The sequence below is a fragment of the Apium graveolens genome, chromosome 5 (genome assembly GCF_009905375.1).
Source record: "Apium graveolens cultivar Ventura chromosome 5, ASM990537v1, whole genome shotgun sequence".
NCBI classification, from domain to species: domain Eukaryota; kingdom Viridiplantae; phylum Streptophyta; class Magnoliopsida; order Apiales; family Apiaceae; genus Apium; species Apium graveolens.
Window position 1 is genome coordinate 296643160 of NC_133651.1, and position 24978 is coordinate 296668137.

The 24978-nt window shown below is 34.0% G+C and overlaps 1 pseudogene; it reads right to left on the reverse strand.

Annotated features, from left to right (window-relative positions):
• The window catches only part of LOC141661072 (glycerol kinase-like), a 42125-nt pseudogene extending 21300 nt beyond the window's left edge, over positions 1 to 20825 (reverse strand).
• Between the last annotated feature and the right edge of the window lie 4153 nt (positions 20826 to 24978).

Here is a 24978-nt window from a genome sequence, read left to right on the forward strand (position 1 = left end):
TTAGTAGATATTACTGATTACAGAGGTATGATTGGCTCACTACTCTATCTAACTGCTCGTAGACCTGATATCATGTATGCTACCTGTCTTTGTGCAAGATTTCAAGCAGATCCAAGAGAACCTCACTTAACAGCTGTGAAAAGAATTTTCAAGTATCTTAAGGGAACAGCTGATCTGGGATTGTGGTATCCCAGAGAATCAGATTTTAAACTAATAGGTTACTCACATGCAAATTTTGCAGGATGCAAAATTGACAGGAAAAGCACAAGTGGAAGCTGCCAATTTCTTGGAGGCAGATTGGTTTCTTGGTTTAGCAAGAAACAAAAGTCAATTTCCACATCAACTGCAGAAGCAGAGTACATTGCTGCAGGAAGCTGTTGTACACAGATTCTTTGGATGAAGAATCAGTTACTGGATTATGGGTTAACATATTTTAAAATCCCTATTTACTGTGATAATCAAAGTGCTATTGCTATGACAGGTAATCCAGTTCAACATTCAATGACAAAGCACATCAGCATTAGGTACCACTTCATAAGGGAACATGTGGATGAAGGTACAGTGAAATTGCACTTTGTTCCAACAGATCAACAACTAGCAGATATCTTCACAAAACCACTGTGTGAAGCTACTTTTATAAGATTGGTAAATGAACTTGGCATGGTTTCAGGTTCTTTCTCTAAATCTGCTTAGTTTTTGTTCTGATGCATCAGATTTAATGATCAGTATTTACAGATATTACTATCTTTATGTATTTTGTGCTTAAATTGAAATTTGCTTAAGTGCTGATTGTTGTCTGATGTGAATTTCTATACTCTGATAGTGATATGAATGTTTCTGTGACTATTCAATCCAATGAGGATAACTATGCTAGATGCTGACCTAGTAGTCTTTAATATACTAAAGATCCCATGTTTGAAGTAATTGTTTATGTGGAAATCTTTCAACACAAGCAAATTCTGATATTGAGCTTAGTTGAAGTTTAATTTCTGTATCTTATTACTAAGTCACAAACTGGAATAGTGCTTCTTATCTGTTAAGTTCTGATGTTAGTAAAACTGATGGATGTATTAAGTGCTGATAAACCTCACTTATCAAAAGAAAAATAAAAAGAAAAAAGGAATAAAAATCAGGTACTCCTTTGAGATCTAGAGTAAAAATGTGGAAGGGAAGACCCAAGTGCATTGCTGGTATTAAGTAATATACATCAGAAAAGCAAAATAAATATTTTCTTGATGACTTTTCACACTCTATAATTACTGGAGAAATACTCTAATAATAGCATAAATTCTGATAAGCAGTCGTGACTCACTTACACTGAGAAGCCACTGTAAAATGGAATTTCAAAAGATGCATAAAATGAGCACAAAACAGTTGAGGTGGATTCATGCATGAACTCATTCTAAAGTAGACTTCAGAATCATGACATATTTTGAGCAAAGTTCTCAGTTATGCCTTATTTCTAAGATGTACTGAAGTGAATCAGACTTTAATCTTTATCTGATATTTAGCTTACTGCACACACATACACTCCATATGAATGATGAAAATTACTGTGGTGATAAATGTTATTTTAGATGAACAGGTTAAGTATCAGTTGCATAAATTCTGAGGACAAGTTCTGATGATTAAGTTCTGAAGAGACGAAATCAGAATTTTTGTGAAGAATTACAGAAATAGGCATTCACCTTTCGAGTTAAGGAATCATGTTCTGATGACTGTTAAGTTCTGATATAAGTCTAAGTTCTGATATTAAATTCTGATTCTTTACTTGACTTATTTGTGGTTAAAATCTGAAACAGTCTTATTTTAAATCAGAATATGTTTGGGTGAGATATTAACAGTCAACATAATTTGGGTTAGTGGTACTCGTCTACGCACAGTAATTTTTACTTGTTTCGTGTGCGCATTAAATCCTGTTTTTAAGCTTCCAATGGCTGTTATTATTCTCATCAGTCTAGGGAGACGAGGTATAATTATTTTTACCTATAACCATTCAATTTTCCTTGCGTTTTTTAGTATTCTATTGGTTATATAAACCAACACCTCATTCCAGCCAACACATCTCTCATTTTCTCTCAAACTCACTCTTTTTACATTCTCATCAAAAACATGGTTCGTTTCAACTTGGTCCCAAACTATGACACTTTTAAAATAGAGTTGAGCTGTACTGAGTGGAGGCAGGAGTGGCATGTCACTGCCATTCCTGATGATATCTGGGACTCAGTTCCGCAAGAGGTTCTCACAGACCTCTTATTCTTTTATATGGACTATCATCACCATCTTGAGCGTCTGGAAGAGGAAAGGAGAGAAGCTCTCCGATAGCAAGAACGGATCATTCGTCTTGCTGTTCTTTTTGTTGAGAGTAGGAAGAAGAAATAATTGTTATCTATCTGTTTCTCTTCACCGTCAGCTTTATCTGGCTTCTTAGCTTAGGACTAAAGCTGTTGATGTTAGGATTTGTAGCTTAGGACAATCTTGTAATTTTAAGCATGTAATTTAAGTTTCATGAAATGTATTTGCTTAATATATTAATGAAATTTTATCTTTTTGCAAGATTTTGTCTCTGAGTCGTTTCATATTCTGATGATATTTTAAATCCTGATACTAACCATATTCTGATGACCTTTTTCGCTCTGATATAAATTAAGTTCTGATTCTGACGTGGCAGTATTTGTTTACTTGGTTTATTTATGGTCATTCTCTCAATGATCATATTTTTACACAATATTGGTAAAGCAGTAATAATAATTTATTAGGTGGGAACAATTTTAAAATTTAAAATAAAACTGAATGTCCTTGATTAATGGGATTACTTAGTAAGTGGAACGGTTTTTCCTTGAAAAACTGCATGTGATAAGTAATGATTACTGAATACCCGTGCCCATTAATTATCTTTTATTGCTGCATGTCTGACAGGTGTCTCAACGGTTACTTTTTCTACCGTGTATAAGTAAAAGAGAGAAAAGATTGTAAAATCTTTTATTTACTTTCATATTTTATCTCTCTCTTTTTACTTTTATTCTCTCTCATCTACTGACGATTTTTCATACAGACATTTTCTCAAACACCTTGCAGGTAATTTTCTTTCTCACGAATTTCTCATGGCACACAAGGACATAATTTTTGATGGAGCTACGTTTGTTCCTAATAACTTCTCTGCTATTCTTAGCAAGTCAGAAGCCCCATCTGAACTTCACTTCATTCAGGACTTTCTTGCTAGTTCTGATATTGGGTATGCTCTGACCGAACCTGAAGCAGTCTTTGGTACTCAAGTCCTGAAGTTCTGGAGAAGCGGTGTATATGATGATGATGGTGCTCAAGGGTCCCCAAGTATTATTTTTTCATCAGGGGAGGATGAGTATGTTGTGACTTTGTCTACGGTTCGACAAGCACTGCAGCTACCCGAGAACTGTGTTTATTCTACTGTTGAAGATCCAGTTCTTCAAAACATGATGGCCAGTCTGGGATATGAGAGGACATTGGCAAAGCTGGGCCAATTGAAGAGATCTTTCATAAGGAGTGAATTGAGTTTCTTCTTTGATTGCATAACCAAGGCTTTTGCAAACAAATGTTCCAATTTTGATGCAATTCCCATATTCAGCCAACAAATCGGGTATGCTCTCATAAATCAAACTGATTTTGACTATGCAAGTGATGTCTTAGGTTTTATTGGGGACAGAATAAATGAAGATAGATCTACTGTTTATTTTGCTAGATTCTGTCAGCTTATCTATAGTTTCTGTTGTGATAATAAGCCCCGAAATGCTAGTGAATTAATTTCATCATTCAGAATAGCTAAAAGAGCTTTTACTGACTTATTATCTACTGATAATAAGAAGGCTGTGTTAAGACCCCTCTTAATTCCTTTATCTGTCAAACAAGCCTTAATAACCTATGATCCCGTTAAATACACTGCACTATATCCTGATGACTACCGTCTGCACCTCATCCATCAGCACCTACCACCTCTACTCAACCACCTCAAACTTCTCAACCTCAACCTTCAGATCCTACAATGCAGCCTTCATCTTCCAAACCTAAGAGGACTAAGAAAGTACCTCAAACACAACAGAAGAGAAGGAGATTCATTCTGGAGATGAATCAGATGTTGAGGAACAGGTTCCTGTATCAGAACCTGTTGTTCTAGAAGCTGAAAAAGTCTCTTCTCAGGAGGATGTTGATATTGGGAGCTCTAGGTCCCTAAAAAGGCTTAGAAAGCGTAATTCTGATGATACAGCTCCTATAGTCTCCTTAAAAGATAAAAGATTCAAAACATTGGCAAAAAGGCCTGAAGATTCTGGTAAAGGAATGGAAGCAGCAGCTAAGGAAGGGGGTCAGGAATCTCTGATCTCATAAGACCCTGTTGAAGCTCATAATTCTCCTAGTGCTGATCCAGACCTTCATGCAACTCATCAATCTCCAGTTCATGCTGATACCCAGGGGCCAAGTGATGAAATTGACATACATTACTTGGAAGTGCCTCAAGTTTTGAATCTAGAAGCTCCACCAACTTAAGTCACTCCACCAACAACACCAATTCCTGATGCTGATTTTAATCCAGAATTGCCTACAACACCTTCTCTGCATCTAGATACTGAAGATCAGATTTTAGGTGAGCATCAGAATATGGCTGTTGATCCGAACTTAGTTGGAGATCAACACTTAGAGGATGATGTTGAAGCCTCCATAGCCTCTCATATTGTTCTTTTATCAGAGGATGCTGAAGATGTTGACTCTGTAAGTTCTGATGCTGCAAATGTTGACGATACTGGTAATGCTGCTACAAATATAGATGCTGATGCAGCTGGTCCTTCTGGACATGCACCTCTACAAGCTCCTTCAAAAGCTGAGATATTTAAAAAGTTTGTTACAGGGGAAGCACCAGTACCTTGGAGTGAAACTTCTAAAGAACATGAGTGGACTAAGGAGTGGAACACAGTTACCTTTGTTCCTTCTGAAAAGATTCTTGCTGATCACTTGGCAAAAGCTGATGAGATGCTAGTTAATGATAATTTCAAAACACAACTAAGAGTTACTGCACTTAGTACAAGGCACCTTCAAGGTCAACAATTTGTAACTCAGGCCAAGGTGGACAAGATTCAAGAAACCATAAATCAGCAAGTTACAGTTGTCATGTTGGACAATAAAAGGTTTTTCCAACCTTCCTTTGACAAAATTACCAACATTGAGAAAACCCAAGAGAAGCAACAATCTCATATTGATGAAATTTTGAAAAATCAAGCTTCTCAGCAAGATCAACTCAATGAGATCCAATTCTCAGTGGAATTGCTTGTCTCTCTTCTTTTACCTGCTGATGCCAAAAGGGGGAGAAAGTAATTAAGTCCAAATGCAAAACTGTTAAGACACTGAAGGGAAGGATGATGAAAAAGATGACCAGGGAAACTCTGGAATGGCTGGAGGTCATGGTCAAGGTAGAGGTCTCTCATCAAGAAGAGCTGGAACTACAAGTCATAGAACAAGTTCTGATACTGGGAGAAGAATAACTTCTGATACTGGTAAAATGATAAGTTCTGATAAACTTTTGGAACTTGATGAAGAAATTTCAAGACATTTATTTCTGAAAGAAAATCCAGGAATGGACTTTGAGAGTCTAAAGGAAGAAGAAGCTAGACTTAAGTTAGAAAAAGTCATCTCCAAATCTGAAGCTTCTGTTGTTGAAAAGAAACTTCCTACGGCTAAAGGCATTGTGATAAAAGAAAGGACAAATCCCGTGGCAACTAAGGCTAAATCACAATTACAGATAGATCCAAGGTCCAAGGACAAAGAAAAAGTTGGAGAACCTGTAAAGGTTTATGTGCCTCCTATGGATGAAGAAATATCTGATGAAGATGCTAATCTTACTCCGACTTCAAGGAAGATTTCTAAGACAACCTCTGACATGGCTCAAGTTGTTCAGAGTCAAGATATAGTAAGTTCTGATATAATTATGAAGCAAGCAACCTCTGACATAACTCAAGTTGGCTTAATATCAGAAGATAAGTCAAAGGAAACCTCTGACATTGCTCATGTTAAATCCTCAAAGTTACTCCTACTAGGATTCACTAAAGCCAAACAGACTCAACCTTTGAAGACTGCAGTAAGTGGTTTTGAAGCAAGAGTGGTTACTGGAAAGGAAGCAAGAGATAAATCTGGATTGGGTAGTGCTGATGAAAGAAGAGTGCAGAACACAACCAATGATCAAACTTCCTTAAGTGAACCAGGTGTTGGAGCAACTCCTGAAAGATTGAATCAACTTAAATCTGTACAGATGGTTTACCATACCTTCTTGAAAGAACACATCTTGTTATATTTCATGACAGATGGAAGGGTTTACCATATAAGGGAAAATGCTATACCACTGAAGTATTTTGAGGAACTAGAACATGTTTTATTCTTACTTCAAGTGAAGGACAAATTAACAGAAAGTGCTGCAAATTATTTGAAGACTGAAATTCAGAGACAGAAGAAGCTTTATTCTGTAAAGTATGACAGCACATACTGTCCCAAGTACAGAGATCACAAGGGTGATATTGTTGATATGAAGCCTAATACTGCAAAGATTAGAACATATCTTGGTATTAAGGGACTTGAATTCAATCTATAGTCTAACAAAGCCTATGTCATCAGATTAGATCAGGAGTTGAGAAAAGCAAAAATTAATGATCTCATATATGCTATCTTCCAAACTGGTGAAGATACTGCAGAGCTTAAAGATGCTAAAAGGAGGATGATTGATGAACTCAGATATGCTGGGAGATGTTTGTTAAAGAACTATCTCAGAACAACTCCTGATATTGAAGAGATCAAAAAGTGAAGCCAAGTCAAGATCTACAACTGCTCAAATTCTGATGTGTATACAGACGGAAGTTGTTATCAGAAGTTAAAGTTGGTAAAGCTTTAAAGACTGTAAGTTGTAGTTATCTAGTCAAATTCTCATGCATTTGTACTTAATGTTTTTGACATCATCAAATATCTGTTAAACTTGTATATTATGCTAATTTACAAGTTGGGGGAGATTGTTAGATATATTTGATAATGTCATGTCTAATATGATTTGTGTTTAGTTTTTCAGATCTTACTTAAACAGGACAAATCAATACTTAACTGGAAATCAGCACTTATACTGAAGACAGAACTTAAGTTATCAGTACTTAAGGTTCAGAAGATATTTATCAGGAGATAATATCAGGACTTAAGGAGACTTTCAGATAAGGAAGGCGGTTGATTGAAAGGAAAGAAGATCAAGACAAACGCAATAAGAGATATGCATGAATAAAGAATTATATGAAGAATAGAATACTTGGAAGAAAAGATATCTGATTGATATATTTTAGGAAGCAGAATTATATTCCATATCAATTAGTGATTATCTTGTAACCGTGTAGTATATAAACACAGACATAGGGTTTACACTATAAGTGTTATCATTATCGAGAATAATATTTATTGTAACCCTAGCAGCTCTCGTGATATTTGTTCATCATTGAGAGAGGACAGTTCCACATTGTAACAGAGTTTAATAAATTTTGTTTTATGTTACTTGTGTTCTTTGAATTCGATTTGATTGTGTTATACACTGTATTCAACCCCCCTTCTACAGTGTGTTTCTACAGTGTGTGTGACCTAACAGAGTCAGAGAGAGATAGAAAAATAGTAATAAACTAAGTGAATTAGTGAATTATTGTATATGTGTGTATGTATTTATAAGGTAAAATTCAGACCATTGGAGCCTAGAGGGAGACCCTTGGAGCCTTTTCAGAGGAACGTTGGAGTGGAGCAGAGAGGTAGAGCAGCTGCTGCAGGTTTTTGTTGCGAAAAACAGAAGGCACGTGCATTACATCCGCGGGCCTGTGCGGGCTGTGCGGGTTGTGTAGCGCGTGCAGCTCGTGTGGGTCCTGTGCGTACCAGACTCGTGCGGATCCTGTGCGGTCCCGATTTTCAAAAACATGATTCATAACTGGTTCGTATATTTCAGTGAATTGTGCGGGCTTGAACTGGTCCGGTTCGGGTCAAATAATTTCGGGTTTCCGTACGAGCCGGTCCCGAGGGGGCGGTTCAAACCCGCACAATTGGCAAGCTCTAATCATGACCATCAACATTAGCCTTTTCAATGGCCTTGGTCATACAAGTCTTTGCACTTTCGAGGATCTCAACGAGATCATGTTCTACCCACATAAACATGCATCATATACAGAAAATTTTAGTATATATATATTTTCTTTTTTGAAATCTTGACTTTCAGTTAAAAATCAACAGAAATATTTTACTAGACCCGGACTAATATCAAAATATTGACAATTAAGTCGATATAATAAATTTACAGGCGTAGAAAACAAGACTAACTCTGCTTCAGGGTAAAATTGTCTGTAGTCGACCTGGTATGATCTAATAACCTTGGCATTGTGATCGTAGATAATGAACCTGGTACTAGTTGTACCTTACCTTAATCAAGTGAACCGATGAAAATATCTGCATTTGAGTGACATGTTTTTTTTCTTTGCTTGAGTTTGATTCTTGAATATGGAGGAGGAGAATTATAAAACAGGAAATAAAGGGGTAAACTAATATTTGTGTTAATATATAAAACAAAAGGAAGGATTATATAGCGAAGTGCCAGATATGATTGATAGAGACACACCGAATCATGGGAAAAATGTGTTGATAATTTGGACCAAACAGAGACAACAAATCTCTATTTTAAATAGTAATTTTTGATTTAGTTGATAAAACTGATCAAATATTGATAATATGGACTAACCAATGTTAGTATATATAGTCGTTATCGTAGAATATCATAAACCGAATCTCATAAACCAAATCATAGGAATATACTCACTACTTTTCATGCTATATACCAATATTTTTTGTGTTCGTTTTATTTGTTGAATTGGTAGTAGAATACACCTGGTGATTTACTGATTTTGTCCTCCAATGACAACGTTAAACTTGATGTTATTTCTATAATGTAGCTTAATATAATTTTACACCTACTTGCCCAAAATATGTGAAATTCATGATTGTTTTAAATAATTTTTATTTTATTATTTTATTTTAATATTATATTAATTATAGTTGTTAAAAGAGTAAGAAATATTTGTTTTTCAGTCTGATGTCATTATTTCGACCAACGAATTAATTTTTAGTTTAATTTTTTGACTTGGTTCAACAGTATAATTATTTTGACAGTGTCGATAGTATTTATAATTTTGTTTTAACCCGAACACCTTCTATATCTAACCAAACACCGACTCCCACTCACTTATTTATATAAAACTTTATTTCAAGGGTTTCATAATTTTTGACGATAATATTATATAAGATAATTATGTTAAAATAATAAACTAATTAGTGAGCTAAATTAAGTAATTTTAGTCGACCGACTACCAAATTTTTAATATTTCTTCTATTATAATATATACTAGTTTAAAACCCGTGCGATGCACAGACTTTATATTACATATTTTTTTTGTAAAAAATTAATTTGAATTGAATACTTAAATTTGTTCATTAAATTTTTTTAGATAATATGATTTCATGATAAATATATTAATACATATATAAGTTCATGATTATTTAATTAGAGATATTTTAAAAATATAATATAATTGAATGAGCAATATAATTTTATTCATATTTCTATATGTTTTCACAAAAAATAATATGATTTAATTAAAAGTTAAGTCTATTTGAGATCAATATTATTCAAATTATTAGTCTTATATTAGTTTTGTTTTATCTCAATCAAGAGTTTACATTGTTTTATCTTGAATCAATAGTTTACATTAATTTATTTTAATGAAGGCCATGATCAATAATTTACATTATTGTGTTTTAATCCAAGGCCTGTTACATAGACCAAATTTAACTAATTATTTTTAATTTGATTATAATTTTTTTAAGCCCTTATTTTAACCGGGATAAATGGTACATATGAAGTTGTTTTAGTTGGTCAAATTATATTTTGATTTTATTTTTTATAGTTTGGATCAATTGTATGATATTTTTTAACCTAAATGGATAATTTATGTTATTTTGTTTAAACTCAGTTCAATATATTTTTTTAGCGGATGAGTAGTATTTATTATTTTGTCATAGCTAGATACATATTAATATCAACCGAATACAACTTATTATATTTTGTTTACTTTAAATTTTATTATAATCCAGATCAATAATAAAATTTTATTTTAAACCGAATGAAAAATATAAATTATTTTGTTTTATCTCGAGACAATAATTATCTTCTGACCGTATATAGATTTTTAAAATATCTAATAGATACTATCTTATAGCACGTGCGACGCACAGTTTTTTAAAATTTACTTTTTAATTTTCAATTTTTTTTTAATTTTTTAATGTACATATATGTCGTTATTTCTCACATTGTTGCAATATTATTTTTATTTTTATAGTTTGTAATAATATTGTTGTAACCAATATGCATATACTGAGAAATTTACGGATGGAGGATTGAATTATAGCTATATATAGTACATTAATATATAATGATATTCTATCAATTTTTGTATCATTGTATTATATTTTGGTATTTCAATAGTAGTAGAAAAAATATATTTTTTATATTCATGCTTTATTAAATCTCTAAACATATTCTATTTTCGGAGAAATTTACGAACAGGGAATATAATTACAGCTATGTATAGTACATTAATATCTACTGATGTTCTATCAATTTTTGTATCATTGTATTATATTTTGTTGTTTGAATAATAGTAGAACAATGTGATTTTTTTATATTTATGCTTGGTTAAATCTCTAAACATATTCTATTTGCGGAGAAATTTACGGATGGCGAATTAAATTACAGCTATATATAGTACATTGATATCTAATGATATTCCATCAATTTTTGTCTCATTGTATTATATTTTGGTGTTTGAATAATAGTAGAACAATGTAATATTTTTATATTTATACTTGGTTAAATCTCTAAACATATTCTATTTAGGACTGTATTAGAACATTTTATCGCAATTGGTGTTTAAATAGTATTAGAATAATATAATCATTTTTATTTATGATTTTATTAAGAAAATACTTATTATAATAAGATATAATCTTAACCGTCTATTTTTAATTATATCAGATCAACGATTGAGATTGTTTTGGTGATACATGACCAAAGTTTTGGATAAAAAGTCTTTTAGGCTTATTATATATAAAGAATATAATTCATATCTATTTTATAGTTTAATTAAATATTAATTAAATTCATCGTTATAATAAAGATTGTTTAGAATTTAATTAAGTAAAAATTATATGAAAAAATGTCTAAAATAACCACTTTAAACTATACAAGTATTGAGTATACCCAGCTCAAATCACTGACTATTTTACCGACCTCACACGCCTACATGTAAGGCGCATCTTTTAAAAAGACAAAACCATCCCCATAATTTGCCTAGACGGTTAGTTTTGTTAATTAAACACACGTGTCATTCAACCCTGCCAAACTCAAATTGCCACAACTCGCTCATAAATTAACATTCCTTATCCATACAATAGTAATATAGCTCGCTCATAAATTTACATTTCTTATCTATACAATAGTAATATAGCCCGTGTTTCGCACACAGGAATTTCTTGTCATATACAAAATTATTTTAAAATATTAAAATTAGTTTTAACTTTAAGTTGCACTTTTTTAATATTAACATATATCCTATATTGATGTTAAGGTCATATTAGCCTATTAAAGTAGCACATAAGTTAAAAATAGTTTGTTATTCCCAAACAATCTAACAAGTAAAATTACAGAACGGGGGTTGAATGTAATTCTTGGTCTCTTTAAATCTTTAAAACTTCTTACAAATATAAATATAACTGTGTATGAATATGCTAATTGCGGATAAGAAATATTCAAGTATTCAAACACAAAGTAAATAAACAAGGATGTTTAAAAACTTTCTGGTGGATTGTTGTTTTCACCAGAGATATATATTAATGTAAAAGATCTCTGTGATGCAAAAAGCACACAGCTGCTTACAAGAGAATTTACAAAGAGAGAACTAAGAAATTCTTAACAGATTGTGCCTTATCTATTTCTCAGTTCTTTCAAAAATTGATTTTGTTGTACCTGCTACTCTTGGTTTATATATTACCAAGTTACATGTGAAAAAGACAAACTAATAAAACATACATGTCTAAGTCTAAACATATGTTTCATCATTTCTCCATCCAGCATCTTTATATTTCTTCAAGTTAGAATGGAAATAGAAATGCTTCTTGATCTTCATAATCTTGATTACAGGCTACCACATTCCTTTTGTGTATATTCAACCCATGTGACTGTCAAGTCACTATCAACTCCTATTTGAATTTGTTATCCGTAGAGACTCTGTTAGATCATTCATCGAGACTCTTGAATCATCCATAGAGACTCTGTTGAATCATCCGTCGCGACTCTGTTTGATCATCCGTCGAATGTGACTTGGGTCATCCGTCGAAGCCTTGTAGAAACATCCGTTGAAAGTATTTTCATAGCAGTTGACACAATTTCACTTATACAAATTACAAGGCATATAATATATATACAATTAGCTAACCTATTTTTCATATCGTTCTTGCAGTCAACATGACTTAGAATATCCTACAACTTCTAAATCTATAAGACATTACAGTACACAGGAATGTGCTACAAATAGTTATTTAAACATAAGCTACTCTTTCAACGGATGACATGTAAGATTATCTGTTGAAAGCTACAAAATCACTTAATTAAATCTACTAAGGTGTTTTGGCAAATTATCATCAAGCCTAAAATATATTCCTAATAATCTCCCCCAATTTATGTCTACTAGAATTGTAGGCATAAATTTAGAGGGACTTGATGATAACAAAACACCCTATACAAAAGATCATTCAATAGCAGATAAAATGTTTAAGTGCTACAATATTTATTGAAAGTTGACAAAAGAAAGTTCAAACAAGTCTTACAGGCTTTGTTCAAGGTGCTCCTCTAGTCTGAGCAAATTAATCTTTTCTCCTTGAGTGTCTAGTCTTCTTTCCCAGTATTTCATTATTCTCTTCAATCTGGTGGTGAAGTTGTATGTAGAACTCAGATTCATCTTCATTTGATTGATCCAGCATCTCCTGCATTTCCTTGAGAGTTTCATTGCTTAATATCTTTAGCTGGTCTTCTAATCTGAAGAATCTTCTTGTGTTCTTTTCATCCTTGAAGTCCGTTAACCAATATGGCCTCAAGTGCATTCTATTCCCAATGTAAGGAATGGTTAAGACTCTTGGTAGTACACTTGGGTCTCTCCAACTTTATCTTATTTGTTCAATTTTGTTAAGTATCTCCTTTTTAGCCACCATGGTGAATCCAAAGTTTTTCTTGATAGTAGAGAATACCTTTACTAAGACAAAGTAGCTTTCATTGAGAATTCTGTGAAGAGGCCAAGTAAATTTCATTCCACACTTGTATCTGAACACTAGTCTTTCTCGGAGTCTGTTATGGGCATCAATAGCTCTCACTTCATCTAGCTCATCCTAGTAAAGATTTATGTCAGAGAACTCCTTTATATCACAAATAAAGAGTTGATCTCCTTTGTTTACTGTTGGCTTTGGTTTAGATAAGGTTTTGGATTTAGAAGGGATAGACTTTACTGGCTTGATTGGTATGTTCTTTCTTCTCTTTGAGGAGGTTGAAATAGGGAGATTAAGCTCTGGAATGGGTAGGCTTTCTGTAACATCCGGGATATCGCGTGTAATTATTTTTTTTCAATAAATAATTTTTATATGATTATTATGTGATTTTTGGTGAATTATCTGATGATTGATGTGGATATGTGAATGCTTATATGTGATACAATATAAGTATGTTAATTTTGTTATGACTAGAATAAAATATAGATTATTACGGTATTTTTCTGGTAATTTTTGGGCTGTCATATGATTGTATATTGATTTATGAATTTATTTATTATTTTCTGAATAATTACAAAATTATTTTATAAAGCCGGGAATCGTCCGACTTCAACCGTTTTTACGTTTTTACAACCCGAAACTCTTCCGAAAACTCTTTCTAACCTAATCTGGTAATTTCAGACATTTTTCGTGTTTTGACTTTTTTGATACGGATTACGGTTTGACCCGTGCACGGCCCGGCGCAAGATTTTCGATACGATAATCATTTCGGTGAATCAACCAAACCCGTATTCTCGAAAGACGGGATATTATTACGTTATTCTCATATATATTGTTTTATAAGAAGTCCGGTTTGGATAATTATCCATTACGGGTATCAAATCGGATCGTTATTGCAGTTACTTAGCGGATAAGCAACTAATTTATCGATCCAAAATGATCCAGATTCAACCAATATTCCGTAAATTTAAATAGCATATTTCTTATTTCATTTTATTCGTTTATTCATTTACAACCAGTAAAAATATAGTAATTACAGAGAAAATCCCTAAAAACCATACGTTCCTAAGAATCAAACGCACGAATGAAGTCGTTATCGAACTCCGATTAAAGCGTGCAATATATCAAATCGAAGCTCTCGAAAATTACTTTCTGATTCAATCAACCATTTTAGTGCAGAAATCAAGGTATTTTTCTTATTGAATTGTTTTATTTCGGATTTATTAAAAATTAAAATATGAATTTTTGTTCTTGAGGTTGTTTGTGTGATTTGATGGTATAATCATTTAGATAATTTTCTCCTGGTCATTTTGGTATATTATATGTTAAAAACCGAGTTCAATAACATATAGAAAATTGATTTTGATTCTCGAATTTAAAATTTAGGGTTTATAAGTTTGAATGTTCTTAATTACAAATTGGGCGTTTGTTCAGTAGGGGTTATTGTTGTAAATTGATTACACCAGGATGTTTGTTGTGATGTGAGGATTCAGTTTCAGTATTTGTATCAAAGAAACGAAGCTGGAATCGCGTCGCCGGAGTTTTTAAACTCGACGGCGGTGACGATATTTAACCAGATTTTCCGGCGTGGTCATTGTCGATCTGTAAAAACCAATTAAACGAAACTGTTTATGGTATCTAGAGGTCGAAATCTGCAGGTTTTGGGAGGAAACCGAGCGAAAACGTCCGACCAACGATGTCGCCGCCGCGTCGCCGCTCGTCGCCGGCGTCTTCCTTTGAGAAGACGACAAAAATGCAGTCCTGTACCTGAAGTTTTACTCCCTTTTCAAATTCCGGATTTGTATTTCCAAACCTTCCGAAATATGTATTTCTGTTTTAAAAAGTTTAAAAAATCAGATTTCTGTTTACTTTATTTTCAGAAATTGATTTTTAATATTTAGAAATTTTAAAAATTATTATTATAATTCTTAAAATTATTTTTTAAGTCGAAATAAATCGAAATTATTTTATTAATTAATTTTAGTTAGTTTTTAATTATTTTAATTAATCGATTAATTAATTATTAATTGATTAATTAATTTAATTAATTATTAATTAATCTTAATTGATTTAATAATTAGATTTAATTATTTAAAATTGATTAAAAAAATCCCAAAAATAGTTTCGAGCTTTAAAATATTATTTTAAATTATTTTCAAGGCTCGCTAATTATTATGAAATTATTTTAAAGTCAAATTAGGGTGTTCAAACTCTATTATTTAATTATAAAATGATTCAGAGACCCATTTTAATTTCGAAAAATGTTCAAAAATTTGTATTAAATACCTGGAAAATCATTTTGACCCCGAATCTTCTTTGAAAAATTATTTTGACCAAATATCTTCCGTGCTATGTGCTACGTGCTATCTAATTGATGTGTTATATGCCTATGTGGTTATGGTTTGACTGTTTTAGTCATAACTTTCAATCCGTAAATCGGATTTTGGTAAAATGAAGGGTAGATAAAAACTTATGACGTATATGTGACGATCAGAATAATATGAGTATGAATAATTAATAGATACTTGTGATGCCTAGCAGAGTCAGCAAGGCATAGAAAAGGAAACCAGTGATCCATAATAGAATCGAAGCGTAGAAAGAGAAGGCAAGTGGTTGATAAATAGAAGCAAGGCATAGGAATGGAAGGAAAGTGGTTGATGAGTAAAACTATTAGACGAGTACAAGTAAAGTGGAAATCTTTGGTGATAAGGCAAGTACTTCTGAACTTTTTTTAAGATATATTGCAAATATTTTCGAACTGTTTCATAACATGTCGCCATTATTCAAAATAACTCTTGTTTTATATTGCAAGTGCTTTAAACTATTTAACCTTGAACCCTGATTCTTCTTGATCTTGAGCCATAAGCCTTGTTATTCACAAACCATTGATTGTTGAATTCCCAAATACGATCCAAACACATACGATACTACTCCACAAATATATATCTATCATATACTGATTTCTGATATTGAATTGCTTGACATACCAACCATTCTTCCTTGTTTAACAGAAAGACCAATTCTTGGAACCCTTGAACCCTTGGTCTTCTACTTTCTGATTCTTTTCTTGATTGAAAGCCAGTCTTTTGAATTCCCTGTTATGCCTCCACGGTGTTATATATCACCCTATACTTCAAGATAAATGTTGTTTATAATTCAGCTTATTGAGTTATATTGGTTATCACATTGAATTGTTTTAGAATTGGATGGTTTTATAAATGTGGACCAGATTCATGGTCAGACCAGATTCGTGGTCATAATAGGCCAATGCGTTCCTTGGATCCAATATATAGAGCAAAGTTGGGAGCCCTACTCGGGGTTAGTGCGTGAGAACCATGCGAATCCCCGATGGTAAATATTTCTTTAGAAACATGGAGTGTGAATCAAACCCATGTTTGAGTCGGGGTACTAGGCCCTTTTTGTTTCGTGTTTAGCCGTTGAACGACAATCCTCAAGATTTTGTATTATTCTCTAGGAATCCGGGTCTGGATCAATATTAATTTGTCAGTAGCAGGTGTCTATGGGAAAACAATTATAAAATTACCAGGGCGCCTCTATATTAGTAGATGCGCTCTGATCAGAGCCGCACTGCTCTTCTTTTTTGCTTTTCTCCCCTTGTTATTTGGGAGTATTGAATACACCCTAAATTCCGAGTTTCATGTTACTCCTCATTCCGTCAAAAATCTATTTTACGATATAGACGCTTATGACCTCCCCCTCTATGCCCTGCTGTAATGATTCCTCTGGAGATTCTGAAATTGCGGAGGCTTGGTTCGATTAGGCCACTCGTTCTCTTAATTGAATTGCAATTAAACTCGGCCCAATCTTTTACTAAAAGGATTGAGCCGAAATGATAATTCATCAATATTTAGAAATAAATCCAATCAATGACAAGAAACTTTTTTTTAATTGGATGGAAATGAATGAAGAAATCCTAAACCCAATATCGACAATGGAGGAACAATATCACCGTTTTTTTTCAATAAGATACCAAAGTGGATGATTGACTCATTTCATACTAGAAATAATCGTAGGAAATCCTTTGCTAACACGGATTCCTATTTCTCAATGATGGAATGATCCTTTTTATTATTGGACTGATGGGACTGCTTTGCCAATAGTTGAAACTCACTCGTTTTCAGCTAGTGTTGTGTAAAGGAGTTTAGAGAGAGAACCCATTCTACAACACATTCCTGTCTTATTCTTCTTGGTTGAGAATACGCGATTGGTCAAACAATGGCTTGTTATTGACTTCTTTGGGCGATGACAACCGCGTACATTACATAAAGTTGAATCCAACCTCCTTAGCAAGGAAGATGCCGATTCTACTAGTGCTTTCTGTCGTTGATGTGTCTGAAAAGGGATATAGAAATATTTTCTGGTCATTAGAAAGATTCTATTTGGTGTGATGTTGTTCCCATGAATGTTACACACGTATCAAATCATGTTTGAGATCTTCCAAAGAACAAGGCTTTTTTCGAATAAGCTAATTTGTCTTGTTTTTCAATTGGACCAAATACCTTTTAAATTCTCTCATCAATTTTCTTTATTTGTTCTTTCAGCTTGAGTTTAGATGCTATAATATTGATCAAGTCAATGTTGTCTAGTACTGGTGGTTTTGAGAAAGTAATGGCTGGAACAATTACTTTGCTGACTTAAATGTGCACATCCTTCTACCCCTCCCTAGCTTGGACAATTGCATTATTCTCCCCCTTTTTGTTATCATCAAGTTATGCAGGGTTGGAAGTTTGAGCAGCCACCAGTTGTTGTAGCAGTTGAGTTTGAGTTTGTTGATTGGAAAGAATTTGAGCAACTGGGTCCTCCACTTTTGACATCCTTGAACCCAAGTTCTCAACTTTCCAACTCAAGTCATGTTCCTTCCTGATATTCTGATTTAAGTAGGGAACCAGGCAGTTTAGCATCCAACCTCTTATTGATATTCTCCCTAACTTGCTCAATCTCCTGCTTCAGTTCATCTACAACTTGATTATGTTGGAGAGCTTGAATTTTATGCAACTGCAGAGACTCGAGATGGGCTTGTAGAAGACTTTTGGTGCTGGTGTTATTGGTGGCTTGAATGGTAGCTTGAGTTTGATGAATTAATTTGAACAAGGTGGATTGAAGGTGATGATATTGCAATCCTTTGAAAACATCCAAGCCGGAGTTTCAGTTTCTCCCCCTATGTCCCTGCTTATATCTTCAACATCCTCTTCAAGAGAGTCATCTCCAATAGAATCACCAGAAGTACCAGAAGGATAGTTAAGATCATCACCAGCTGTAGAAGCTAGTGAATTGATTGCATCCTTGGCTTTTAGCATAGAAGCTGTTGTATGTACCAATTTTAAAGTACTCTGAGCAGCCTCATTGCTTGTCCAGTCAGAATTTGATATGCCGAACAGGATGAGTAAATGCCTCAGCATAAAAAGAAATAGATTCTAAAATAGCTTGATATTCTTGCTGAAATAGCTGCTTCTTTTCAGCATCATTGACATCCCTAAACTCACTAACAATGAGCTCTTCCCATTCTTCTATTGTACCTACTTTTCTCTCAATATCTCTCTTTTCTTGCATCAAGGGCTCCCCTTGGCTTCCCACCCTCACACCCTCACCTTCACCATCTAAGGTGGGACTCCTCTCACTCACTTTTGCCATGCTGGAAGAAATAGCATGCATTTGATCACTCATTTACTCTCCTTTTTCCTGAGAGCAATTCAACCTCTCACTCAGTTCACTCCCTTCCCTCAATCCTAATAGTGATTGAACAACCACAAAGTCATCTACACTTATAACATTTGTAGAAATTTTAAGTTGTGTAGAGACTTTCAACGGATGAGGGACATCCATCGAAATAGTAGTTGTGAATGTCGATGGATAATTGCTGTGAAGCTTATCTGTTGAGAGACAATCACTGGTCGACGGATGAGGAATATCCATCGAGAGAGTAGAAATGATAGAGTTAAGAGTTGAAACTACTGTAGAATCTGTGGTGATTGATTTCACATTATGCACAGATTTCTTAGTAGAATCAGAAATAAATGGCAAGTGAGCCAATAAATCATCTATAAGATGATGCTCACTTGCTTTGGATTTTGGCTCCTCCATGAGTGTCAAGATGGAGAATCAGGAATTGATTTGTGTATCATGTCCACATCCAGTGAGTTTGTGGGATAATTGTGTGTGAGAAGTGTTTCAATTGTAAGAGATTTTGGCTGTAACTCCACATTTATTGGAGCCACATCAACCCGACTTTGTGATGGTGCAATAACTGAGTCTTTGACTGTAATTCGCACTGTGTATATGCCCTGTGACTCTCCCATATGTTTAGATTTCTTCTTTCTTATGTGAGTTTGAGGTTGGTCTGTATCATTTCCCTTTTTGGCATGTGCTCTTGGTTGAGAGCTTGTTTCAATAGTCACATCCTTTTGGGAGAATGCAACTAATAATGAGCTTATTCCTTATTAAGCACTACAATTTGTCAAGAAACTGCATTGTGGCTGGTTTGGGTCACACAAACCCCACTCTCCTTATCCTTAGGGTTTTTTTGATGTTCACCTTGTCCCTCACCTGTCTCACCACCTTGCACACTCCCCTCTTGTGTTTTGGTAGTTTTTAAAACTAGTTTCTTTTTAGAGGAACTAGAGTGAGGTTTCTTTGACTTGGATTTAGAAATTTTGGATTTTTTGGCTTGGGTAGGCATCTGTTTGGTGACTATCACAGATGCCATAGCCACAGTAGCTTGTAAAGAAACTAGAGGTTGGAAAATAACAGAGATAAAAACATTTACCTCACTTACCTGAGATGCCTCCATGATTGGAAAGTAGTTGAGAGGTACCTCACTATGGAGATTGTTCCTGTTAAGATCAGCAAGTACCCTATTTTCTTGGACCCACCAATCAAGCTTATTTGTTGGGTTCTCAATAAAGAGGTCCTTAGACACATGATTAGCTAGCATCATAATAAACCTAGCATAGTATATGTTCTTAGACCTCTTCCTAATGTCTCCTAACTTATACCCTAGTTCATACATGACAGAACTACTGAAATTGAAATACTTATCACTCAAAAGCATGTAAAGTATGTTAACAATAGAGTAATTGATTGCAAAAGTTGCTAATCTTTCATGAAAATGCTTTAATAAAAGAGTCACATAAAAAGCTCCATTCTTTTCTAAGGCCCATTCTCCTAACTTCACCTAACTTGGCAGGATTGAGAGAATAACCCATAGAAATAAGCATGGTGCTCATATCTGTGTCTGTGTGTGGAACAAGTGTGTTGTTTTCAGGTAAGTGTAAGCATGTTTGAATTTCGTCACAGTTAATACAATAGTTATTACCTTTGAGAGAGAAGGCAATGGCCTTATCTTCTGAATCGTACACTGCAGTAGTCCAAATCTCCTCCACAACTTCACGGTAGATAACTGGAGATTCAAGCATTGCATAGCTAAGTTTGCAACTTCGAATGAAATCCCTCAATTTGTGATAGTCCTCAGAAGCAGCAATATCTTTGTTCACCAGTGCTATGAAGTTGTTCTTTTCATACACAAATCCAGATTGGGACATAATTTTGACTACTGGTGCCATTGTTGTGATTGAGAGCAGTTACAGAGAAAGGGGGGGGTTTGCTTTGGAGACGAAGAGAGTAAAATGCTTTGAGATAGATAAAAGTAAAATGAAAAATGAAAGAGGGCTTTTAAACTTTCTCAGAAATAAACAAGTAAAAATTAAAAAGTACAGTAAAGTACCCAATGAAATTTTCCCAAAATAGCCGTTTAAAAGTGAAATAAACTGCAGAAATTCTAAAGATTATCCATCGACATATACTTACATATTGTAAGTCAATTCGATGGATAAAATATATAATTAACGGCTATGATTAAAGCAATTCAACGGATATAGATTAAACAGATATCCATCGAGATAAAAAGTACCCAGAAAAATATTTGATTTTCAACATATAATGAAATTCAACGGATATTCATTTTCAATGGATAATGAACATCTGTCGAGATGTAAATTTTGACTTGGCCAAAATTTTATCTTTTTAGAAAAAATCAAATTTGTTTCTGGATGTATTACAAATTGCTTAGACATCAAAACAATTTAGGAATAATTAAGCATACCTAACTACTTACCAACCTAATGAAAGTTGATTCATCAAGTGGCTTGGTAAAGATGTCTGCAAGTTGTTTCTCACTTGGAACAAAATGAAGTTCCACTGTACCATTCATGACATGTTCTCGAATAAAGTGGTACTTGATGTCAATGTGCTTTGTCCTTGAATGTTGCACATGATTTTTAGTAACGGCAATGACACTTGTGTTGTCACAAAAAATTGGGATCTTGTCCATATGTAGACCATAGTCCAATATTTGAATCTTCATCCATAAAATTTATGCATAACAACTACCGGTAACAATATATTCAGCCTCAACTGTAGATGTAGAGAATGAATTTTGTTTCTTACTAAACCAGGACGGTAGCTTGTTTCCTAGAAATTGAAAGGTCTTGTTGTACTTTTTCTATCAATTTACAACCTGCATAATCTGCACCTGAATAACCAATTAGATCAAAACCAGAATCTCTAGGATACCAAATGCCAAGTTTTGGTGTTCCTTTGAGATATCTGAAAATTCTCTTAATAGCTACTAAATGATATTCTCTAGGATCAGCTTGAAATCTTGCACAAAGACAAGTAGCAAACATTATATATGGCCTACTAGCTGTTAAATATAAAAGAGAGAGCCAACCATGCCTCTATAACTTGAAATGTCCACAGACTTTTCAGTAATGTTCAATTATAGTTTAGTAGCAGTGCCCATAGGATTTTTTGCAGATGTGCAATCCATTAAGTCAAACTTCTTTAAAAGATCATAAATATATTTGGTCTGACTAATGAATATTCCATGACTAACTTGCTTAACTTGTGAGCCAAGAAAGTAAGTTAGTTCTGCCATCATGCTCATTCCATATTGGCTTTGCTTCAATTTGGAAAACTTTTTGTAAAGTTTTTCATCTGTAGAGCCAAATATAATATCATCTACATAAATCTGAACAAGTATACTAGAGCCATTAACATTTCTAAAGAAAAGAGTTTAGTCAACAATACCTCTTGTGAAGTGATTTTCTAAAAAAAACTTTGACAAAGTATCATACCAGGCTCTAGGTGCTTGCTTCAAACCATATAGTGCTTTCAGAAGATAATAGACATAATCTGGAAAGTTGGGGTCTTCAAAACCAGGAGGTTGACTGACATAGACTTCCTCCTCCAATTCTCCATTCAGAAATGCACTTTTAACATCCATTTGATAGACCTTGAAATTGGCATGGGCTGCATAGGCTAGGAAAATTCCGGCTTCAAGTCTTGCAACAGGAGCAAATGTCTCATCAAAATCTATTCCTTCTTGTTGACAATAGCCCTTCGCAACCAATCTAGCTTTGTTCCTGACTAATATGCCATTTTCATCAATCTTGTTTCTGAATACCCATTTGGTGTCAATATGATTCTTGCCTTTAGGTTTGGGTACCAGCTTCTATACCTTATTCCCTTCAAATTAGTTTAGCTCTTCCTGCATAGCTAAAACCCAATCAGGATCTAACAAAGCTTCTTCTACCTTATTTGGCTCTTCCTGAGACATGAAGCTGCTGTTTAGACATTCTTCTATAGTTGCTTTCATTTTTTGCACTCTTGAAGTTGCATCACCAATAATTAGTTCATATGGGTGATCTCTAGTCCATTTTCTTTGTTGTGGTAGATTAGCTCTAGATGAAGAGGCCTCAAAGTTTTCTTAATGTGTGACAAAGTTTTGATTAGAATAAACTCCCCCTGAGTTTGTGGATCTTTGACTTGAAGTTGGGGTCCTTTCTGTATGTGATCTATATTGACTTTCTACTCCTATTGATGGCTCAACGAATGTTGAATTTTTCCTTTCGGCAGATGATGCAGTGTGTCTCTCAACAGATGATGCACTTTGTCTCTCGATGAATGTTGAATTATGTGCTTCATTTGTTGTTTACTTTTCTGCATTATCCTTAGAGATTACTTATTGATCACTTTCATCATCACTATCATCACAGTTCATCTCAACATTGTCAAATTTGAGGCTTTTATGGAAACCTTCATCTTGCTGTCCTTCAATCTTCTTAACATCAAACACAACATGTACAGGTTCCATAACAATGTTGATTCTTAGATTGTAGACTATGTATGCTTTTCCATCTGCATACCCAACAAAAATACCTTTATCTGCTTTGACATCAAACTTTCCATGCTGCTCAGTTTGACTCCTTTGAATATAGCATTTGTATCCAAAGACATGAAAAAAGTTAAGTGTTGGCTTCCTGTTCTTGAATAATTGATAAGGAGTCATGCATTTTACTTGATTAACCAAAAAAATATTCTGAGTGTAGCATGCAGTATTTACAGCTTCCGCCCCAAAGTAAGTTGGTAACTTTGATTCTTCTAGCATTGTCCTTGCAGCTTCAATAAGAGATCTGTTCTTTCTTTCCACCACTCCATTTTGTTGTGGACTCCTTGCTGCTGAAGACTCATGCATTATTCCATTTTCTTCACAAATAAACCTCATAACAGAATTCTTGAACTCAGTTCCATTGTCACTCCTGATTCTTCTTACGTTGAGATCATAATGGTTGTTGACTTTCCTTATATGATTGATAATGATTTCACTAGCTTCATCTTTAGATTTGAGAAAAAATGTCCAAGTGAACTTTGAGAAATCATCAACAATCACTAGGAAATATCTTTTCTTTGAGATTGATAACACATTGACTGGTCCAAACAAATCCATGTGCAATAGTTATAGAGGTTATTCAATTTTAGATTCAAGCTTCTTTTTGAATGATGCCTTGATATGTTTTCCCTTTTGACAGACATCACACATTCCATCCTTTCAGAATTCAATTTAAGGAGTGCCTCTTACAAGATCTTTCCTAACTAATTCATTCATAGTCTTAAAGTTCAGATGGGACAGTTTCTTGTGTCATAGCCAACTTTCATCTTGACTTGCTTTGCTGAAAAGAAAAGTAATATAATTTGCACTTGATGAGTTGAAATAAGCTAGATACACATTCCCTTTTCTCACTTCAGTGAGAACCACTTTGTCATTCTTTTTGTTTGTAATTACACAGGCTTCTGAATTGAATGTTACTGAGTTGCCCTTATCACAAAGCTGGCCGACACTCAAAAGATTATGTTTGAGTCCATCCACTAGAGCAACTTCTTCAATGATGACATTGTCTTTAGAAATCAAGTCATATCCCACAGTATACCCTTTTCCGTCATCTCCAAAAGTAATACTTGGGCCAGCTCTTTCCTTGAATTCAGTGAGCAGGGTAGAAACTCCAGTCATGTGCCTTGAGCAACCACTATCCAGATACCAAAGATTCTTTCTAGTTTCCCTGCACACATCAAAAATCAAATCAAGTTGATTTTGGTACCCAAGTTTCCCTGGGTCTTGCCTTGTTAGCCTTCTTTTTAGGTTTCTTAGGCTTGTCCTCAATTGACTTAGGTGATTAAGATTCAGCCTTGATCATTTGAGTAGGGCTTTGAAAACCATTCATAATTGCATAA